The sequence below is a fragment of the Oryx dammah genome, unplaced genomic scaffold (genome assembly GCF_014754425.2).
Source record: "Oryx dammah isolate SB20612 unplaced genomic scaffold, SCBI_Odam_1.1 HiC_scaffold_7, whole genome shotgun sequence".
In the NCBI taxonomy this organism is placed as follows: Eukaryota; Metazoa; Chordata; class Mammalia; order Artiodactyla; family Bovidae; genus Oryx; species Oryx dammah.
Window position 1 is genome coordinate 8243396 of NW_024070191.1, and position 21637 is coordinate 8265032.

Below are 21637 nucleotides of genomic sequence, written 5' to 3' on the forward strand. Positions count from 1 at the left end.
AACAACTAATCTCAAAAATATACAAGCAACTCCTGCAGCTCAATTCCTAAAAATACTATATTCTTTGATTTTTTGCATCTTAATGAAATAGTCTGTGGATGTTTTATCAACTATTCCTAAAACTCCTTTGTTCGAGTCGTTTCATTTTGCCCCCACTGTGCATTACCCTACTCAGTTTTCTCTTTCGTAATCGAGAAGCTGATCTAATCACAGCAGATCATCATTCAGGATTTGTCATTTTCCACATAACATTAATAGACTTTCTGTAATTTTCTAATATCCATGGTTTCATATGGATACTCCACATTACATCTACTATAACAGTGTTCAGAGGTCAAGTACAATGTGGAATAATTTTTCAAAATAACAACCACCAAAGGAAATTATTAAATTATGAAACACATTACCAATGCCCATTTCTTGGTCCCTTGAATTCTAGGTCTGCTTGGTACAAGACTGTTATACACTTGTGGAAACACGAAGTCTGAGATAAATACCTTATAGTTTGGAACCTATAATATATTGGTATCTCCTGGACTTTGGTTCTACCTTCTATAACTACTGAATTTATTTCACATTTTTAAGCCCCAAGCAATACAGTTTCATTCAAAATTTATTTCCTTTCCCAAAGTGGAAATAGATTTTAAAAATAAAATACCTTGCACAAAGCCTCAGAGTAGTGTAATGATCATGCAGTCCACCCACCTCACTCCCAACCATGTTCCCACTCTTCCTTCGTGAGCTTCTCAACCATTTCCCACTTCACCAATTCTGTTCCATTCCATCCCTTTCATACTCATCTCACCTTAGTCCATCCTTGATCGTCCTTAAAACTCTATTTTCTTTATTGTTAAGTAGATCAAGTCACCACTTTTTTTCTAGTACCCATTTAATATTTGAATATCCAAATGCATCAAGATGTTTAACAGTCTATCCATACTCCTTACAAGTCAACTGTGTTTATATATATATATATATATATATATATATAACTTTGTTTTTCATTGCAAATCCAAGTACTTGCTATATAGATGGTGCTACTATAGTGTCAAAATATCACCATACTTTTGTTGTAATTCCTCCTCTCTGTGAATTGAGACCCTTTCCCCACCCTGGGGCTAGAATAAGTAGTCATCACTCTGTTACCATTCTCTAGTCTGATTTTCCATCAATATGTAGAGAAAAATTCTATTTCAAATTGTGACAGATGTTTCTAGTTTTAAAATGTGACTTTCAAAAGCTTTTATTTATTTTTTTGGTTAGTCCTATTCACCAAGTACCAAAGTGGTGATGTTTCCTATTTTACAGTGAGATCAAAATTCTAATGGGCGCCAATAGTTTAAAGACGTAATAAAGTGAACATATCGATAAAGAAATTGCTCCTGAGCTGAGTTAGACACATTTCAAAAAAATCTGGTAATGTGTTTTCTAGAAATGTTCCTGATCAGTATGGCAACGACTGTGCGGTGTGGAGAATAAGTACCCAGTACATAAGTGCCTGCTATCTCTTGCTTGTGTGCTATCATAAAACTGATAGGAAGTGCTCGTAGTCTTAGGAAACAGGTTATTTAGTGGCTCTTTGTCTGCTAAGATACATATAACTTAGTGCTGATTATAAATAAGGAAACTAGCTCTCAACTTGTTTAGAGTGTGCTGTTGAATATTTGTAGTCAATTCCAGTTAATTAGATGGTATAAAGAATCATTGTTTGAGGCTTCTACTGATTTATATGACAAGCCTCCTTATGGGACAATATATTCAAAAGTAAAATTTGTTTCACTGCCTATAAACACTGAAACCTATATTGGAACACCTTGTTATCAAAACCTTTATTCAGTAAACATAAGGGATTTTATCGCTTTTGCATTTTGGAGGACACTGGAAAGCCAAAATGATTTTTCAGAAATGAGTAAACTGAAACATTGCTAAAATGAAGGCTATGCAAAAATGATTTTAAATCTAGGCTTTTGGGTCACTGCATGTATCAAACATTATTTATATGACAGACTAAATGCTTTTTATCTTTTCTCAGGTAATCACAAAACTAGGCAATGGGGATTTTAATTTCAGTTGAAATACTTTACACAATGCTATTATACACTTAATTTCTCTGTATGTCTCTCACTCTTTGTGACCCCATGGACTGTACCCCTGCCAGGCTCCTCTATCCATGGGATTTCCAGGCAAGAATATTGAAGTGCATTGCCATTTTCTTCTTTAGGGGATCTTCCCGACCCAAGAATCAAACCCATTTCCTGCATTACAGGCAGATTCTTTACTTACTGAATTTCTCTGATATACTTAATTCAGCAACACTCCTTTCAATATTGACATTAGGTTATGTTTCCTGTTAACATAATACTAGAAGTTTGCATATTTCCCACCACAGGCATGATCCATTCTAGTCCACTTCAACTTTAATTCTGAAGATAACATTTGCATATGGCAATAGCTCAATTTTAGGCTCAGAGTAACAGTCTAGAGCAGCATACCAGCAGGGAATGGAGACCTACATTTAAATCATTTGAAAAGGCTTTTTGTCCATTGCTGATACTGAGATTGACTAGCAAGAGTTTGTTAAACTATCTCCTTCACCAACACATCTGAGGGATCAATTGGTTTATTATTTGGTGACTTACATTTTCATTTAGAAGGAAGAGGGATGCTGCCCAGATAGTAAGGGTGGGTATCAGAGTCTTGATGATGGGGTTGGGAGTTGTATTAAAGGTTGCAGATGACTCTAATAGCATTACAAAATCATCCCAAACTTCTTCCCATCATTGTGCAGCTCTTGAATCAATTTACTTTCTAATTATTTAACAATATTTTATGGCATCTATTGAATATCTCTAAGGTACCAAATACTGTGACAAAAAATGGCTTTATTTAATTCTCATAATAGCTAGGAGGCAGGCATTTTTCTTATCCCCATTCACAAATAAGTAAATTGAACTATGAACTAAATGCCTCAAGTTGGGTATCTTTAGAGCCAGCACTCGAGAAGACTGTTGATATCAAAATTCATAATCTGAGTTACTACTGACTTGTGTCTGGTTTTGTTCAGTTTAGCATTAACTGTGTCTTAATAAAATTATTTTGAGAATAGTCAATGTATGTTTATATCTAGTAATGTGATGGTGATGGGAAAATACTTTCAAAAATGACTGCAACTGTGCAACTAATCAAAGATCCATTGATTTCATCACTGCAGGGAGAATGCTACACAATACAGGTGGGAATCCATTAAAATATTTCAGATAAAATATGTGTGAGCCCAAGCAATACTTATTATTTCATTGTGTGCTATTGTAGTGTTTCCAATTTAGTCTATTTTATTCATTTCATATTTTTAAATAGTATTTTAAAATATGAAATGATTTTTTTAGTTAGAAATTTTATTAGTTAAAACAGATTGACATACCAACTTAGAACTAACTTATCTCTACAAAGCAGCAAAGATAAAAGGATGAAATGGCCAGATGGGTTTTAATATCTAGGCAACCTCACTCATACTTTAAAGTGGTCTTTGTAATACCACTTGAAGTTTGTTTTAATGTCATTTATTCATTTGTTATTATTTGGTTTTATAGAATATAGAATATGTACTAGGGCCATATCAATAATGAAAATAAGCAACTTCTAACATAGTACTTCTGTTGCTTTTCTCTTTGGGGTTCATTTCTATCACTTAAAAGAAATGCAGTGTTTAAATCTATTTTATCAAATGCTGAGTATATTAGACCTAAAAGGCTGTGCTCTTAATTTTCTCAATGTTTTAACTCATGAAAAATGCACACTCAAAATTCTTTAGCCTTAGAACAAAGGTTTTAAATAGTGAAGAACTTAAAATTTTGTGACTCACTTAATTATATAAAGAGGCAAACAAGAAAGTTTAGCTTAACAGTTAATATTCTTTAGAGGTCTGGGTGCTCTCATTTTAGATTACCTGATTAATAAAATTTAAGACAATTATTTTTTTATATTGAAGTATAGTGGATTTACAATGTTAGTCTTAGGTGTACAACAGTGATTCAGTGTTTTTATAGATTATACTCCAGTTAAAATTGTTATAAAATATTGCCTGCATTCCCTATGCAGCACAGTATTACACTGCTGTATGTTATTCGTGTTAGACCTAGAGGTTTGGACACCTTAATCCCCTTCTCCTATCTTGTACCTACACTTCCCTTCTCCCCTCTGATAACCACTAGAGTGTTCTCTGTATCTACATTTAACTACACATTTAACAAGTAAATGACAATAAATCAGTCATAGCATTGTATCCTTTCTAAATTGTTTTGGATGTATTACTAAGTGAATATTTGCATTTACAAAGCATTGTGATGATCACTAAAGCATTTCCATGTCACTGAAACACTACACGTACCATAAGGCTAATTCTAGGTAAAAGCAAAAATGATAAAAACATGTTAAATTGCCAACAAAGTTAAATTTCGAATATTTGTCCCATTATGTTAAATTTTCCACCAGTATAAGACACAGAAAACAAAACAGAGCATTAAAGCTCAGAATAAGCTGAATAAAGGAAATTAAAATGCAGAAATGATGGAAAAGAAAACTATAAGCATTAGAAATATTGGCCAAAACAAACATTTCTTCTTTGAAAAGGAAATACACTTGTAAAATCTCTACCAGCCTGGGACCCCAGATGGCACAGTAAGTGCCCTAGGATCTGCCTGTCAGTGGGTCACCAACCACAGCACAAGATGGAGCCTGGCACCCAGGTGGGCCAGGGAACAGCCCCACCTCCTGAACCCGCAGTAGTCAAACTACCGCAGGAGAAGGAAACAGAGGGGGCCCCCAAGCGAGCTGCAGAGAACGCAGCACTGGGGCCCAGAGGAGAGTGCGCTGCTAGGTCCTGGGCCGCCTACACAAGGCTACTTCTTGAAGACTGGGAAATGCACCCGGGCCAGCTAAAATGTAGTAATAAATTCAAAGAATTCAACGAATGTTTTTCAAGTGAAGGCATACGACAAAACTTTATAAGAACTAAGTGAAATGAAGGTAACTAATTTACCCCCCAAAAGTTTAAGATAACAACCATAAACATGTTCAACAAACTCTGGTGCCAAAGGAATGAAGACAAATTTAACAAGACTGAGAACTCTGAGCCCTGTGTCAAGACTCCCCAGCCTGGGGGGTTGATATCAGGAGGGCCCAGGAACATTTGTGTTTGAAGGAAGGAGCTCCCAGGACTTGGGGAAACACAGACTGCAGTCTTAGAGGACACACACAGAGTTTCTTGTGGAATGGGACCCAGGACAAAGCAGTGACTCAGGAAGAGCCTGGACAGACCTACCTGCAGAGTTTGAGTGTCTCCTAAGACCCAGAGGTCACTGGTAACTGTCGCCCACTATAGGGGCAAGGACACCCCAAAGAATACTCAGAGATGAAAGAAACTAGCATAAAAACAGAGGTGTATTTCAATGGTATAGGACAGAAAGCTCATGTAACTATGGTCCACATACCTATGGCCATCTAATCTATGACCAAGGAGGCAAGAAGAAAATACAAAGGAGAAAAGATAGTTTCTTTAATAAGTGGTGCTGGGAACATTGGGCAGCCGCATGTTAAAGAATGAACTCAGAACATCCCCTAACCCAAAAATGAACTCAAAATTAATTAAAGACCTAAAGGTAAGACTAGATACTATAAAAACTCTTCAAGGAAAACATAGGGAAAATACTGACATAAATCGGAGTAAGATCTTTTTTGACCCACCTCCTAGAGTAATAAAAATAAAAACAAAAATAAACAAATGGGACCTGAATAAACTTAAAAACTTCTGCACAGCAAAGGAGACCATAAACAAGATGAAAAAAACAACTTTCACAATGGGAGAAACTATTTGCAAAGGAACCAACTGACAAGGATTAATCTCCAGAATATACAAACAGTTCATGCAGCTCAGTAAGAAACAGCCCGATCAAAACTGCACAGAAGACCTAAATAGACATTTCTCCAAAGACATACAAGTGGTTAAAAAGAACAAGACAGGGCCTGGCACCCAACTGGGCCAGGGAACAGCTTCATCTACCTGCCAACAAGGGAGTGCCATAGAGAATGCAGCTCTGGTGCCCAGAGGATAGTGTGCTTCTGGGCCCAGGGCCTCCTACATAAGACTGCTACTTGAAGATTGAGAAATGCAACTGGGCTACCTAAAATGTAATCAATTCAAAGAATTAGATGACTATTTTCCAAGTGAAGGCATAAGACAAAACCCCAGAAGAACTAAGTGAAATAAAGGTAACTAATTTGCCCAATAAAAGTTTAAGATAATGACCATAATTATGTTCAACAAACTCTGGAGCAGAAAGGATGAAGATAAATTTAACAGAGCTAAAGAATATAAAAACAGATCCAATAAAATGTGCACTGCTGCTGATGCTGCTAAGTCGCTTCAGTTGTGTCCGATTCTGTGCGACCCCATAGACGGCAGCCCACCAGGCTCCCCCGTCCCTGGAATTCTCCAGGCAAGAACACAAGAGTGGGTTGTCATTTCCTTCTCCATTGCATGAAAGTGAAAAGTGAAAGTGAAGTTGCTCAGTCGTGTCTGACTCTTAGCGACCCCATGGACTACAGCCTACCAGGCTCCTCCATCCATGGGATTTTCCAGGCAAAAATACTGGAGTGCACTAGAAGGAATCTATAGTAGATTAGGTGATAGAGAAATGTATCAGAAAACTAGAAGACTACGTAGTGGAAATCACCATCACTAATCATTAGAGAATGTAAGTTGAAACTACAGTGAGGTATATCACTTCACACTGGTCAGAATGGCCACCATCAAAAATTTCTACAAATACTTTAGAGCATGTAGAGAAAAGGAAACCCTCCTGCACTGTTTGTGGGAATGTAAATTGATAAAGTTACTATGGAGAACAGTGTGGAGGTTCCTTAAAACACTAAAATTAGAACTACCACATGACCCAGAAATCCCACTACTGCACATATAGCCTGAGTAACTCATAATACAAAAAGATACATGCATCCCAATGTTCACTGCAGCACTATTTACAACAGCCAGGACATGGAACCAACCTAAATATCCACCAACAGATGAATGGATAAAATGGATGTGGTACATATGTACAACAAAATATTACTCAGCCATAAATGGAGCAAAATTGGGTCATTTGTAGACACATGGATGGAACACGAGTGAAGTAAGTTAGAGAAAACCAAACATCCCATATTAACACATATATGTGAAATCTAGAGACATGGTACAGATGAACCTTTTTACAGGGCTGGGACAGAAATGCAGGGATAGAGAATGGACACAGTGGTATAAAGGGAGGCTGGGATGAATTGGGAGAATAGGATTGACATATATCCACTACCATGTGTGAAAGAGATAGCTAGAGTATGCTCTGTGATGACCTAGAGGGGTGTGAGGGAGGTCCAAGATGGAAGGGATGTATGTGTACATATACGGATTCATCTGTACCCCAGAAACTAATGTAACATTGTAAATCAATTATTCTCTACAATTTTAAAAAAATCAATGATACTTTTAGAAGCTGGGTTCTTTAAAAAGATAAAATTGATAAGACCTTTAGCCAGACTCATTAAGAAAAAAACAGAGGGAATTCAAGTCAATAAAACTAGAAATGAAAAAGGAGAAGTTACAACTGACATTACAAAGGATCGTAAGAAAAGAATACAAACAATAAAAATACTAATACAAACTATATGCCAGTAAAATGGACAACTTTAAGAAGAAATGGATAGATGCCTAGAAACTCAATCTTCTAAGACTGATCCAGGAAGAAACAGAAAACATTAACAGACCAATCACAAGTACTGAAGTTGGAACTGTGACTAAAGAACCTACAACAAATGAGAGTGTAGGACAAATAGCTTCACATGGTGAATTCAATCAAACAGATAAGAGGAGTTAACACATACCTTCTAAAACAATTCTAAAAAAGCTGCAGGTGAAGAAACACTCCCAAGCTCATTCTAGGAGGCCACCATCACTTGACACCAAAATCAGACAAAGAAACCATAAAAAAGAAAATCATAGGTCAATATCACTGATGAACATATATGCAAATATCCTCAACAAAATACTATCAAACTGAATCCAACAACACATTGAAAGAATCCTACAGCACTATCAGGTGGGATTTATCTCAGGGATGCAAGGATTCTTCAATATCTGCAAATCAGTCAGTGTGATACACCACATTAACAAACTGAAGAATGACTACACATGCATCTCAATACATGCAGGAAAAGCTTCTGACAAAATTCCATACCCAGAAAAACACTCTAGAAATGGGAATAGAGGGAACTTCAGTTCAGTTTAGTTGCTCAGTCATGTCTGACTCTTTGCAACCCCATGAATCACAGCACGCCAGGCCTCCCTGTCCATCACCAACTCCCGGAGCTCACTCAGACTCATGTGCATCGAGTCAGTGGTGCCATCCAGCCATCTCATCCTCGGTCGTCCCCTTCTCCTCCTGCCCCCAATCCCTCCCAGCATCAGAGTCTTTTCCAATGATTCAACTCTTCGCATGAGGTGGCCAAAGTACTGGAGTTTCAGCTTCAGCATCATTCCCTCCAATGAAATCCCAGGGCTGATCTCCTTCAGAATGGACTGGGTGGATCTCCTTGGAAAATACTGATGGAAGAAATAAAGGGTGACAAAAAATAGATGGAGATATATACCATGTTCTTGGATTGGAAGAATCAATGTTTTGAAAATGACTATACCTCCAAAAGCAAAAAAAAAAAAAGTTAAAAAAAGTTAAAAAAAAAAGTAAAATAAAATTCAATCCAATAAGAGAAAAACAGTATTAACTGCACTGCAAAAAACATGTCAAGTCCTGCTCAGCATTATTCTAAATAGAAAATTGTCTACTCTCTCCTTTAATGAATTTCTAAATACCCCCAGAGGCTCTTCTCCAAATAAAAGTTGACTTTGTGGGTGAAAAAAACAAAAACAAAAACAAAAACACAATTTACAGATTCAATGCAGTCCCTATCAAGTTCCCAATGACATTTCCCCCTCAAAATTAGAATATTTTACAATTTGTATGAAAACACAAAAACCCTAAATAACCAAAATGACCTTAAGGGAAAAAAATAAGCTTAAGATATCAGGCTTCCTGATCTCAGACACTACTACAAAGCTACAGTAGTCAAGACAGATAGTAGTGGCACAAAAACAGAAATATAGATCAATGGAACTAGAAAGCCCTGAGATAAACCCATGTGCCTATGGTCATCTAATCTATGGCCAAGGAGGCAAGGATATACAATGGAAAAAAGACAGTCTCTTCCTAAATCATGCTGAGAAAATTGGACAACTGCATATAAAACAATGAAATCAGAACACTCCCTAACCACATACACAAAAATAAACTCAAAATGGACTGAAGACATAAATGTAAGGTCAAATACTATAAAACTCTTAGAGGAAAACATAGGGAAAGTATTCTGACATAAATCAGAGTAGTAAGATATTTTTTGTCCCACCTTCTAGAGTAATGAAAATAAAAATAAACAAGTGGGACCTAATTAAACTTATAATCTTCTGCACAGCAAAGGAAACCATAAACAAAATCAAAAGACAACCCTCAGAATGGGAGAAAATATTTGCAAATGAAGCAACTGACAAGGCATTAATCACCAAAATACTCGAACATCTCACACAGCTCAATAACAACCAACCCACTCAAAAGTGGCTGTAGGACCTAAATAGACATCTCTCCAGGGAAGACATACAGATGGCCACAAGGCACATGAAGAGATGTTCAACATCACAATTGTTAAAGAATTGAGTCAAAACTACAGTAAGGTATCACCTAACACAGGTCAGAATGGCCAACATCAAGAAATCTACAAACAAACAAATGCTGGAGAGGATGTGGATAGAAAGGAGCCCTCCTACACTGTTGGTAGGGATGTAAATTGATACAGTTACTATGGATAACAAAATGGAGATCCTTAAAATGTTAAAAGTAGAGCTATCATATGACCCAGCTATTCCAACTCCTGGGCATATAGATGGAGAAAACTGTAATTCTAAAAGATACATGCACCCTGATATTCACTGTAGCGCTATTTACAGTAGGACATGGAAGCAACCTAAATGTCCATTGACAGAGGAATCGATAAAGATGTGGTTGATATATACAATGGAATTTAAGTCAGCAATGAGAAATAACAAAATATCATTTGCAGCACCATAGATGGGCCTGAGATTGTCCTATTGAGTGAAGTCAGAGAGAGGTAAATATCATGTGATATCACTTACATGTAGAATCTAAAAAAAATTATACAAATGAACTTATTTTCAAAACAGATATAGACTCATATGTAGAAAACAAACTTATGTAACCAAAGAGGAAAGGTCGGGTGAGGGAGGAGATAAATTAGGAGATTGGGATTAACATATGAACACTGCTGTATATAAAATAGATAATCAACAGGACCTACTGTGTACTGTATAGCATAGGGAAGTCTACTCAATGATCTATAATAACTTATATGGGAAAAGAATCTTTAAAAATAAAGGATACATGAATATGTATAACTAAAACTAATACATTGATGTACACTGGGAACTAACACATAACATTGTACATTAACTATAATATAAAATTAAATTTAAACATAAAATAGCAAAAATTAAAGGTTAAAAAATAGTATATTAAAAACATCAAGAAAGAAGTAACTAGTTATGTACAAGAGAATTCCCATACAGTGGTGAATTGGGTTTTCAGCAAAAATTTTGTAGGCCATAAGGGAGTTGGAAAATATATTCAAAGTGATGAAAGCAAGAACAAAAACAAACCAAGAATACTCTTCTGTCAAGGCTATTTGAAGAGTATTTGAAGAAGAAATAAAGACTTTTATAGAGAAACAAAAACTAAGAGTTGTGAAACATTACACTGGTTTTAGACAAAAAAAGTTCAAGACATTTCTCTAAGGAGAAAATAATACAATTACAAATATAAAATCTCATTGTATTTTGGGGAAAACATATAGTAAAGTTAGTAGGTTCACAACTTACAAAGCTATTTGGAAGGCTAAAAGAGAAAAATAGTAAAAGCATCTATAGCCACAATAAGCAATTAAACACACAAAACAAAATAGGTAGGGAGCTTGGGATCAATCTTACACACTGTACTATTTAAAATGGACAACCTACTGTATATAGTACAGGGAACTCTGCTTACTGTTATGTGACAACTTGGATGGGAGGGAGTTTGGGGGAGAGTCCCTTTGCATATGTATGACTGAGTCCCTTTGCTCTCCACCTGAAATTATCACAACATTGTTAATCAGTTATACTCAAATATAAGTTTTTTATTAAAAAAGACATCATGAGGGAGAGAATAAGAATGCAAAGTTGTTAGGACATGTTTCAACTTAAGTGATCCACTTAAGATCATCACAATCAGAAACTATATAGATAGAAAAAAAGAGAATAGGATTCAAACAAAACACTGAAATTAGTCATCAAATCACAAGGTGAAAGAGCAAAGAAGAAAGGAACAAAAAACAACTGCTTATCAGTAATTACCTTAAGTGTAATAACAATGAACACATATTGCCTATCAATAATTATTTTAAATGTAAATAGACTAAACGTTCCAATAAAAAAAACATAGGGTGACGGAATAGATTTTTTAAAATCTATTAAAAAATAGAATTAAAAAAATTTTTTAAATCTATTAAAATAGATTAAAAACAATGACCCATATATATGCTACCTGTAAGACCCTTACTTCAGATCTAAAGCACGCACAGACTGAAAATGGAAAAAATGGAGACAGAAGAAAGCAATGGCGGGAGGAGAGAGTGGGACTAATTGAGAGAATGCATCGAAACGTGTGCATTTCCTATGTGAAACGGCTGGCGATGAGGATTTGGAGTGACACGGGGAGCTCAAACCAGTGTTCTGTGGCGACCTGCAGGGGTGGGGTGGGGTGGGGGGTGGGACGGGGCATATGTATATCTGTGGCTGATTCCTGTTGATGTGTAACAGGGATCAACACAATACTGTAGAGCAATTTCCTCTAATTAAAAATTAAAAAGAGGAATGCTCAGGGAACAATACTTACATCAAATAAAAAACACTTAAAAATGAAGACTGCAACAAGAGATAAAGAAAGAGGGACATTACATAACAAAGGATCAATCCAATAAGAGCATATTGTAAATATTTTTTATATTGTAAATATTTTTGCACTCAACATAGAAACACCTGAATGCATAAATATAGCAGACATAAAGGAAGATATTGACAGTAATACAACAATATCAATAGAAAGGTATATTAATACCTCTACTTACATCAATGGATGAATCATCCTAAAAGAAAATCAGTAAGAATAATCTAGCCTCAAATACATTACACCACATAAACTTAATAAATAATATTTCACTGCACAACAGCAGGCTACACATTATTTTAAAGTGCACATGGGATACTTGCCAGGATAGATCATATGCTAAGATAGAAAACAAGTCTCAGTCCATTTAAGACAACGGGAATAAAATTAAGCATCTTTTCTGACCACAGTGTTATGAGACTAGATCAAATACAAGAAAAACTGCAATAATACAGTCATGTGGAGGTTAACAATATGCTACTAAAAAACACTATGGGTAAAGAAATTAAAGATAGAATAAAAAATACCTGGAGATAGACAATAATGAAAACATGATGATCCAAAATATATGGGACTTAGCAAATGGAATTCTAAGAGGGAAATTTATTGCAATTCAAACCCACTTCAGGAAACAAGAAAAACCTCAAAGTAATCTAACCTTACTTCTAAGGGAACTAGAAGAATAAACAAACCCCAAAGTTATAGAAGGAAAGAATTCATAAAATCAGAGCAGAAATAAATGAAATAGATGCTAAAATAATAGAAAAGATCAATAGAACTAGGAGCTGTTCCTTAATAAATAAATAAAATTGATAAATCTTCATCTAGAACATCTAGTCTAGTCATCAAGAACAAAAAAGGACCCAAATACACAAAGTCAGAAATGAAAGAGAAGTTATACCAACACCACAGAAATACAAAGGGTTATTAGAAATTACTATGAACAATTATTTGCCAATAAAATGGACAATCTAGAAAAAATGGATAAATTCCTACAAATGTACAATCTCCTAAGACCAAATCAGGAAGAAATAAAAGATATGAACATGCCAATTATAAGTAATGAAACTGAATCTGTCATCAAAAGCCTCCAACAAACAAAAGTCTAGGACCAGATTCATCACGAAAGATTTTAACCAAACATAAAGAAGAGTTAACTCTCCTTCTCAAACTATTCCAAAAAACTGCAGAGGAAGGAATGCTTTTGAACTCATCCTACAAGGTCAGCATCACCATGATAACAAAACAATACAAAGATGCCATCAAAAAAATTACAGGCCAGTATCACTGGCAAACATAGGTGCAAAAATCCTCAACAAAATACTAGCAAGCCAAATTCAGTAACGCATTAATATGATCATACCCCATGAGTAACTGGGATTTATCCTGTGGATGCAAGAACAGTTCAATATCCACCAAAAAAATTTAGTTCATGATATACTATATTAATACATTTAAAGATGAAAATTATATGATCATCTCAATAGATTTAGAAAGAGTTTTTGACAAAATTCAATACTCATTCTTGAAAACAACTAAAAATTAGGGAATAGAGGGAACATATCTCAACAAATGCTATTTATGACACACCTATACTCGTTGTCTTACTCACTGATGAAAAGCAGGAAGTATTTCCTCCAAAATCAGACTCAAGACAAGAATAGCAGCTCTTACTCCTTCTATTCAACATGGTATAGGAAGTCCTAGCCACAGCAACAGACAATAAAAGGCATCCAGCTTAGCAGGGAAGAAGTAAAACTGTCATTATTTGTGGATGACATAATAACTTTATGTAGAAAATCCTAAAGATGCTACAAAAAGCTATCAGAAAAAATGAATTCAGGAAAGTTTCAGAATGCATAATTAATGTATAGAAGTCTATCGCCTTTCTGTATACCACTGATGAACTATCAGAGAAAATTTTAGAAAGTGTAATTGCATCTAAAAGAATAAAATACCTCAGAATAAATCTAGCCAAGTGTATGAATGAACTGTACTGAGAAAAGTATAAGCCCCTGAAGAAAAAATTGGAAGACGCTCCAAATGGAGAAAATATGCATTGCAATAAGTAGTATTGTTAAAATAGCCCAGGATCTCTACAGATTCAATGCAATTCATGGCATTTTTCACAAAACTAGAGGCAATAATCCTAAATCTTGTATGGGACCACAAAACATCTCAAATAGCCAAAACAATCTTGAGAAAGAAGAGCAGAGCTGGGGTATCAGGCTCTCTAATTTCAAACTGTCCTGCACAGCTACAGTCATTAAACCATACGGTGATGGCAGAAAGACACCCACATCAATGGAGCAGAACAGAGAACCCGGAAAGATTCCATGCTTATATGGACGTTTCATCTTCAGCAAGGGAGGAAAGAATATTCAGTGGGGAAAAGACAGTCTCTTCAATAAATAGTGTTGGAAAAACTGGACAGCTACAAGGAAAACAATACCACTGGACTTCTTTTTCACAAAATATACAAAAATAAACTCAAAATGGATTAAAGATTGTATAAAACACTTGAAAGCTTAAAACTCAGAGGGCAGACAGAATGAAAACCGCGATCACAGAAAACTAATCAAACTTATCACATGGATCACAGCCTTGCTTAACTCAGTGGAACTATGAGCCATGCCCTGTAGGGCCGCCCAAGATGGACAGCTTACGGTGGAGAGGTCTGACAAAATGTGGGCCACTGGAGAAGGGAATGGCTCTTCAGCATCTTGCCTTGAGAACTCCATGAACAGTATGAAAAGGCAAAAAATGACAGAATGACCTCTGTTTCCAAGGCAAACCACTCAGTATTACAGTAATCCAAGTCTATGCCCCCAAAAGGAATGATGAAGAAGCTGAAATTGACCGGTTCTATGAAGATGGGCACAGCTGCTAGAACTAACATCAAAAAAATTAAAAAGATGTACTTTTCATCATATGGGACTGGAATGCAAAAGTAGGAAGTCAAAAGATACCTAGAATAACAGGCAAATTTGGCCTTGGAGTACAAAAGGAAACAGGGCAAAAGCTAACAGAGTTTTGCCAAGAGAACACACTGGTCATAGCAAACACCCTCTTCCAACAACACAAGAGACGACTCTACACATGGACATCACCAGATGGTCAATACCGAAATCAGATTGATATTCTTTGCAGCCAAAGATGGAGAAGCTCTATACAGTCAGCAAAAACAAGACCAGGAGCTGACTGTGGCTCAGATCATGAACTCCTTATTGGCAAATTCAGACTTAAATTGAAGAAAATAGGGAAAAACATTAGACCACTCAGGTATGACTTAAATAAAATCCATTACAATTATACAGTGGAAGTGACAAATAGATTCAAGGGATTAGATCTGATAGAGTGTCTGAAGAAATATGGATGGAGGTTCATGGCATTGTGCAGGAGGCAGTGATCAAGACCATCACCAAGAAAAAGAAATGCAAAAAGGCAAAATGGTTGTCTTAGGAGGCCTTGCAAATAGCTGAGAAAAGAAGAGAAGCTAAAGGCAAAGGAGAAAAGGAAAGATATACCCATTTGAATGCAGTGGTCCAAAGTACAGCAAAGAGAGATAAGAAAGCCTTCCTCAGTGATCAGTGCAAAGAAATAGAGGAAAACAACAGAATGGAAAGACTAGAGATCTCTTCAAGAAAATCAGAGATACCAAGGGAATATTTCATGCAAAGATGGGCACAATAAAGGACAGAAATGGTATGGACTTAACAGAAGCAGACAATATTAAGAAGAGGTGGCAAGAATACACAGAAGAACTATACAAAACAAGATCTTCATGAACCACATAACCATGATGGTGTGATCACTTACCTAGAGCCAGACATCCTGGAATATGAAGTCAAGTGGGTGTTAGGAAGCATCACTACAAACAAAGTTAGGGTAGGTGATGGAATTCCAGTTGAGCTATTTCAAATCCTAAAAGATGATGCTGTGAAAGTGCTGCACTCAATACACCAGCAAATTTGGAAAACTCAGCAGTGGCCACAGGACTAGAAAAGCTCAGCTTTCATTCCAGTCCCAAAGAAAAGCAATGCCAAAGAATGTTCATACTACCACACAATTGCACTCTCTCATAGGCTAGCAAAGTAATGCACGAAATTCTCCAAGCCAGGCTTCAATAATGCGTGAACCAAGAACTTCCAGATATTCAAGCTGGATTTAGAAAAGGCAGCGGAATCAGAAATCAAATTGCCAGTACCCATTGGATCACTGAAAAAGAGAATTCCAGAATAACATCTACTTCTTCTTTATTGATTACACCAAATAATTTGATTCTGTAGATTAAAAGAAACTTGGAAAATTTTTCAAAAAATACCAGACCGCCTTACCTGCTTCCTGAGAAATCTGTATGCAGGTCAAGAAGAAACAGTTAGAACCAGACATGGACAAACGGAGTGGTTCCAAATTGGGAAAGGAGTACATCAAGGCTGTATATTGTCACCCTGCTTATTTAACTTACATGCAGAGTACATCATGAGAAACATTGGGCTGGAGCAAGCACAAGCTGGAATCAAGATTGCTGGGAGAAATATCAATAATCTCAGATACGCAGATGACACCACCCTTTGGTAGAAAGTGAAGAGGAACTAAAGAGCCCCTTAGTATCAATAACCTCTGATATGCAGATGACACCACCTTATGGCAGAAAGCAAAGAGGAACTGAGGAGCCTCAAGATGAAAGTGACAGAGGAGAGTGAAAAAGCTGGCTTAAAACTCAACATTCAAAAAACTAAGATAATGCCATCCAGTCCCTCACTTCATGGCAAATAGATGAGGAAACAATGGAAATAGAGACTTTATTTTCTTAGGTACCAAAATCACTGCAGATGTTGCTGGAAGCCAGGAAATTAAGAGTCTTGCTCCTTGGAAGAAAAGCTATGACCAACTTAGCATATTAAAAAGCAGACCTTACTTTGCCAACACAGGTCTGTCTAGTCAAAGCTATGGTTTTTCCAGTAGCCATGTATGAATGTGTGAGTTGGACTATAAAGAAAGCTGAGCACTGAAGAAACGATGCTTTTGAACTGTGGTGTTGGATAAGACTCTCGAGCATCCCTTGGATTGTAAGGAGATCCCACCAGTCTATCATAAAGGAAATCAGTCCTGAATATTCTTTGGAAGGACTGTTGCTGAAGCTGAAACTCCAATACTTTGGCCACCTGATGCAAAGAACTAACTTTTTGGAAAAGACCCTGATGCTAGGTCTTGAAGGCAGGAGGAGAAGGGAACAACAGAGGATGAGATGGTTGGATGGCATCACAGACCTGATGGACATGAGTCTGAGTAAGGTCTGGAAGTTGGTGATGGACAGGGAAGCCTGGTGTGCTGCAGTCCACGGAGTTGCAGAGTTGGACACGACTGAGCAATTTAACTGAACTGAACATAACAAAATGCTTCTGAACCTGATAATGTCTTAACAGAATCGTCAGAGGAGATGGTAAAGGAGGAGAATCAAGAATCAACGAACTCTTAGACAGCCTTTGACAGGCTAATGTTCTTACATAGAAGGGAGGGCGTTAAGAAATAATTGTCAACATTTTCCCCTAATTTGATCAAAAGTACAAATCCCTAGATCCTAGAAGAAAGTCCAACGAATTTTGAAAACAAAGAACTAAGTGGAAATACTTAAGACTGCCTGGTAAAGATATTTTCAAGCTACTGTATTGCAAAGATTACTTAATGGTTAATGTTTGTATATATTCAATATTATATACATATTCTCAACAAATGGGTACACATGGCAAAAAATGAATTTCAGATGTTACCTTACATTGTAAACAATAGTTACTTAAAGTGTATCTGATCCCTAAATAAATGTAAGTACAATAACTATAAAGTTTCTAGAAAATAGAATTTAGTGAACTTACGTCAGGCAAAGATTTCTTAAAAATGACACATAAATTATTAAGTGTAAAAGAAAAATATTAATAAAACAATCAAAAGTCAACACTTGATTTTCCAAAGATACTTAAAAATGTAAAAGGCTCAAATAAATTATTTGCAAAACATACAACTCAGTAAGAACATGCATTTACAGATTGCCTTTGAACCATGTGGGGATTAAGGGTGCCTGCCCTTGAAAATTTTTGTGTAACTTACTGTTCGTCCTCCAGATCCACAATTCCTTTCTGTTCACAATTTTACTCAACTGAGGATTATGGCACCACTGTACTTACTATTGAAAAAAAATCATGTCTGTCTACCCCTGCAATTCAAAACTGTGTTTTTTAAGGATTAAGTGTATATGTTTATACACACACATACACATATATACACACATTTATATCAATAATAAAGAAAAACACCTTAATTAAAAATGGGCAAAACATTGGGATATTAAAAAAATACATCTGTAGGCAAAGAAGCATATTAAATAGTATTCGATAGCATTTGACTCTGAGAATGCAAATCACAGCTCCATATACATTATAATGTACATAATGTACCATATACATTACAATAGCGTAAATTAAAAAGATAAATCATACCAAGTTTTGGATAGGATGGGAAACAATCGAAACTCATATACTATTGTGGGAGGGTAAAATAATACAACCATTTGCCAAAAAATTTTAGCAGTTTCTTAAAACATTAACCATACACCTACCTTGAGTCCGCCATGCCAAGAGAAACACAAGCATGTATAAACATAAAACTTCTACAGAAATGTTCAAAGCAACCTTATTACAAAAGTCTGAATGTCTATCAATAGGTAAATGGTTAAACAGATTGTGATGTACCCATACAATAGAATAATGCCAAAGTGTTAGATTTCCAAAGCAATATAAATATACCATACCAAGAAAAGCGTATATGCTGTATGATTCCACTTATGAAAAATTCAAGGAAATGTACAATCAATTGACAGAAAATTGGTTTGTCTTTTTTTTTTCCTGGGGAGACACAAGATGAGTAGAGAGGTATAGGACAAACAAATTACACAAGAAATTATGCAAGTGATGGGTTATGCATAGTATCTTATTGCAGTGATAGTTTCATGGGTCTGAACATGTCAAAGTATATAAAATTTACAACGATAAACACATATAATGAGATTCAGTGGCATCCCTGTCATAATAGATCAAGTTATCAATATAGACTTACTACTAATCATTGGTAGGGATTTGGAACAATTAGAATTCTAATACATTTCTAACATGGAACAGTTACTTATAATGTGAAATATGTTATTTGTCATACAACGCAGTTCTTCCACTCCCACAATATTTATTCAAGAGAAATTAGAACAGATGAATTGTTCCTATGTGTTTAATTCATTAATTAAATCTCAAACCTGAACACAACTTTAAAAAGTTTTCATTGGTGAATGGATCACACATTCACATGATGAATAACTGACCCTTCAACAACATGGTTTGAATTGTGTGGATCCATGTTTGTTTCACTAGATATGTATTAAAGTATTACACAGTCTGCAGCTGGTTGAATCCATGGATGTGGAACCAGGGTTACTGAAGGCCAACTCTTATATGGGGATTTCTGACTATAGGGAAGGCCAGTATCCCAGTTCCTGTGTTGGTCAAGAGTCAGCCATGTGTACTATTTAGGAATGGATAATGCATGCAGCAATGCTAATATGTTGTAAGTTATAGGGTCTGAGATAATACAGTCAAATGTTTACATGAATGATTCCAGTTCTAATAAATTATAGAATAAGCAGGACTAAGTTTCAGTGATGGAAAGCTTATCAAGATTGATTGTAAAGGAGATTTTAAAGAACTTTTTAAGGAATGGAAATTTTATTGGTGGTTACACACATCTGTCAAAATTCATCAGGTTGGACACCTCACATTGGCACTTTTTATTGAGTGTAAATATATTTGATTTAAACATTGAAATTGGTTTCTATTATAAGAAGCTGAATCATAAAATATAGACATAATATTTTATAAGATTTCACAATATGCATTCCAACAAATATTTAATAATTTTTGTGAAGCTGAAATTCACAGTAAGATCTACAATTAAGGTCACGATTTACTCTTTCAGAATTTGAAAAACGGTGTACTTAAAAAGGAAAGCACTGGGTCTACATAGTAATTGCTAAAAATCTGTTCCTGCTGCTGCTAAGTCACTTCAGTCGTGTCCGACTCCATGTGATCCCATAGACGGCAGCCCACCAGGCTCCCCCGTCCCTGGAATTCACATAAATACAAATTTATTGGATTTAATATTCTTCTAAAATGGTGAAATTCAGTGAAGCCATTATAAAAATTTTAAGTATATAACTATTTTGGTAGAATTTATCATTTTACCATTTGAGCCCAGTTTGTTCTGCATAAGAGTACAACCCATGATTATTGTTAGAACGTGCCCCTTTTTGCTGCAGATATTATTCCAACAACCTTCAGGTACTCCTCTCCTTCCTTCCATTTAGTTTCTAGATCTGTACTAAAAGATTCAGGCTTCCCAATACAAAATTCTAAAACAGATTTTTATTTTCCTACTCTATATTTTAAAATCATGTTTTTTTTCTCATAAGACATAACTATATGCATTAAATTTTAAGTGTATTTTTATTATTCAAAAGACTCTATGTTCCATGAAAGCATACTTTGCCTAATTTTTGTCACTGGTTTATATTTTGTGCCTATATATAACAGGTACTCATGAAATATTATTTAGATTGACTTCCCTGGTGGCTCAGATGGTAAAGTGTCTGCCTACAGTGCGGGAGACCCGGGTTCAGTCCCTGGGTTGGGAAGATCTCCTGGAGAAGGAAATGGCAACCCACTCCAGAGTTTTTGCCTGGAAAATTCCATGGACAGAGGAGCCTGGTAGGCTACAGTCCATGGGGTCACAAAGAGTTGGACACGATTGAGCGACTTCACTTTCACTTTCCATGATATATTATTCAGATCAATACAAGCTTGAGCACATAAATACATGGGTGTCTCTGAGTTCTGATCAACCACAATGATCAAGTTTCTGTTTTGCAATCTTGATTCTACCCTGCCCTGCAAAAGTGAAAAATTGAGATTTCTCAGCTTGGAACTGCAGAAAAAAATAAAATTTAAACCATTTTGAAAATAAGCTATACATGTGTGCTAAACCATAGCTTCCTATCTACTTTCTTTTTTTTTAATTAATTAATTAATTTATTTTTTATTTTACTTTACAATTCTGTATTGGTTTTGCCATACATTGACATGAATCCACCACGGGTGTACATGCGTTCCCAAACATGAACCCCCCTTCCACCCCCCTCCCCACAACATCTCTCTGGGTCATCCCTGGGTACCAGCCCCAAGCATGCCGTATCCTGCATTGGACATAGACTGGCAATTCGATTCTTACATGATATTGTACATGTTTCAATGCCATTCTCCCAAATCATCTCACCCTCTCCCTTTCCCTCTGAGTCCAAAAGTCCGCTATACACATCTGTGTCTTTTTTGCATACAGGGTCATCATTGCCATCTTTCTAAATTCCATATATATGTGTTAGTATACTG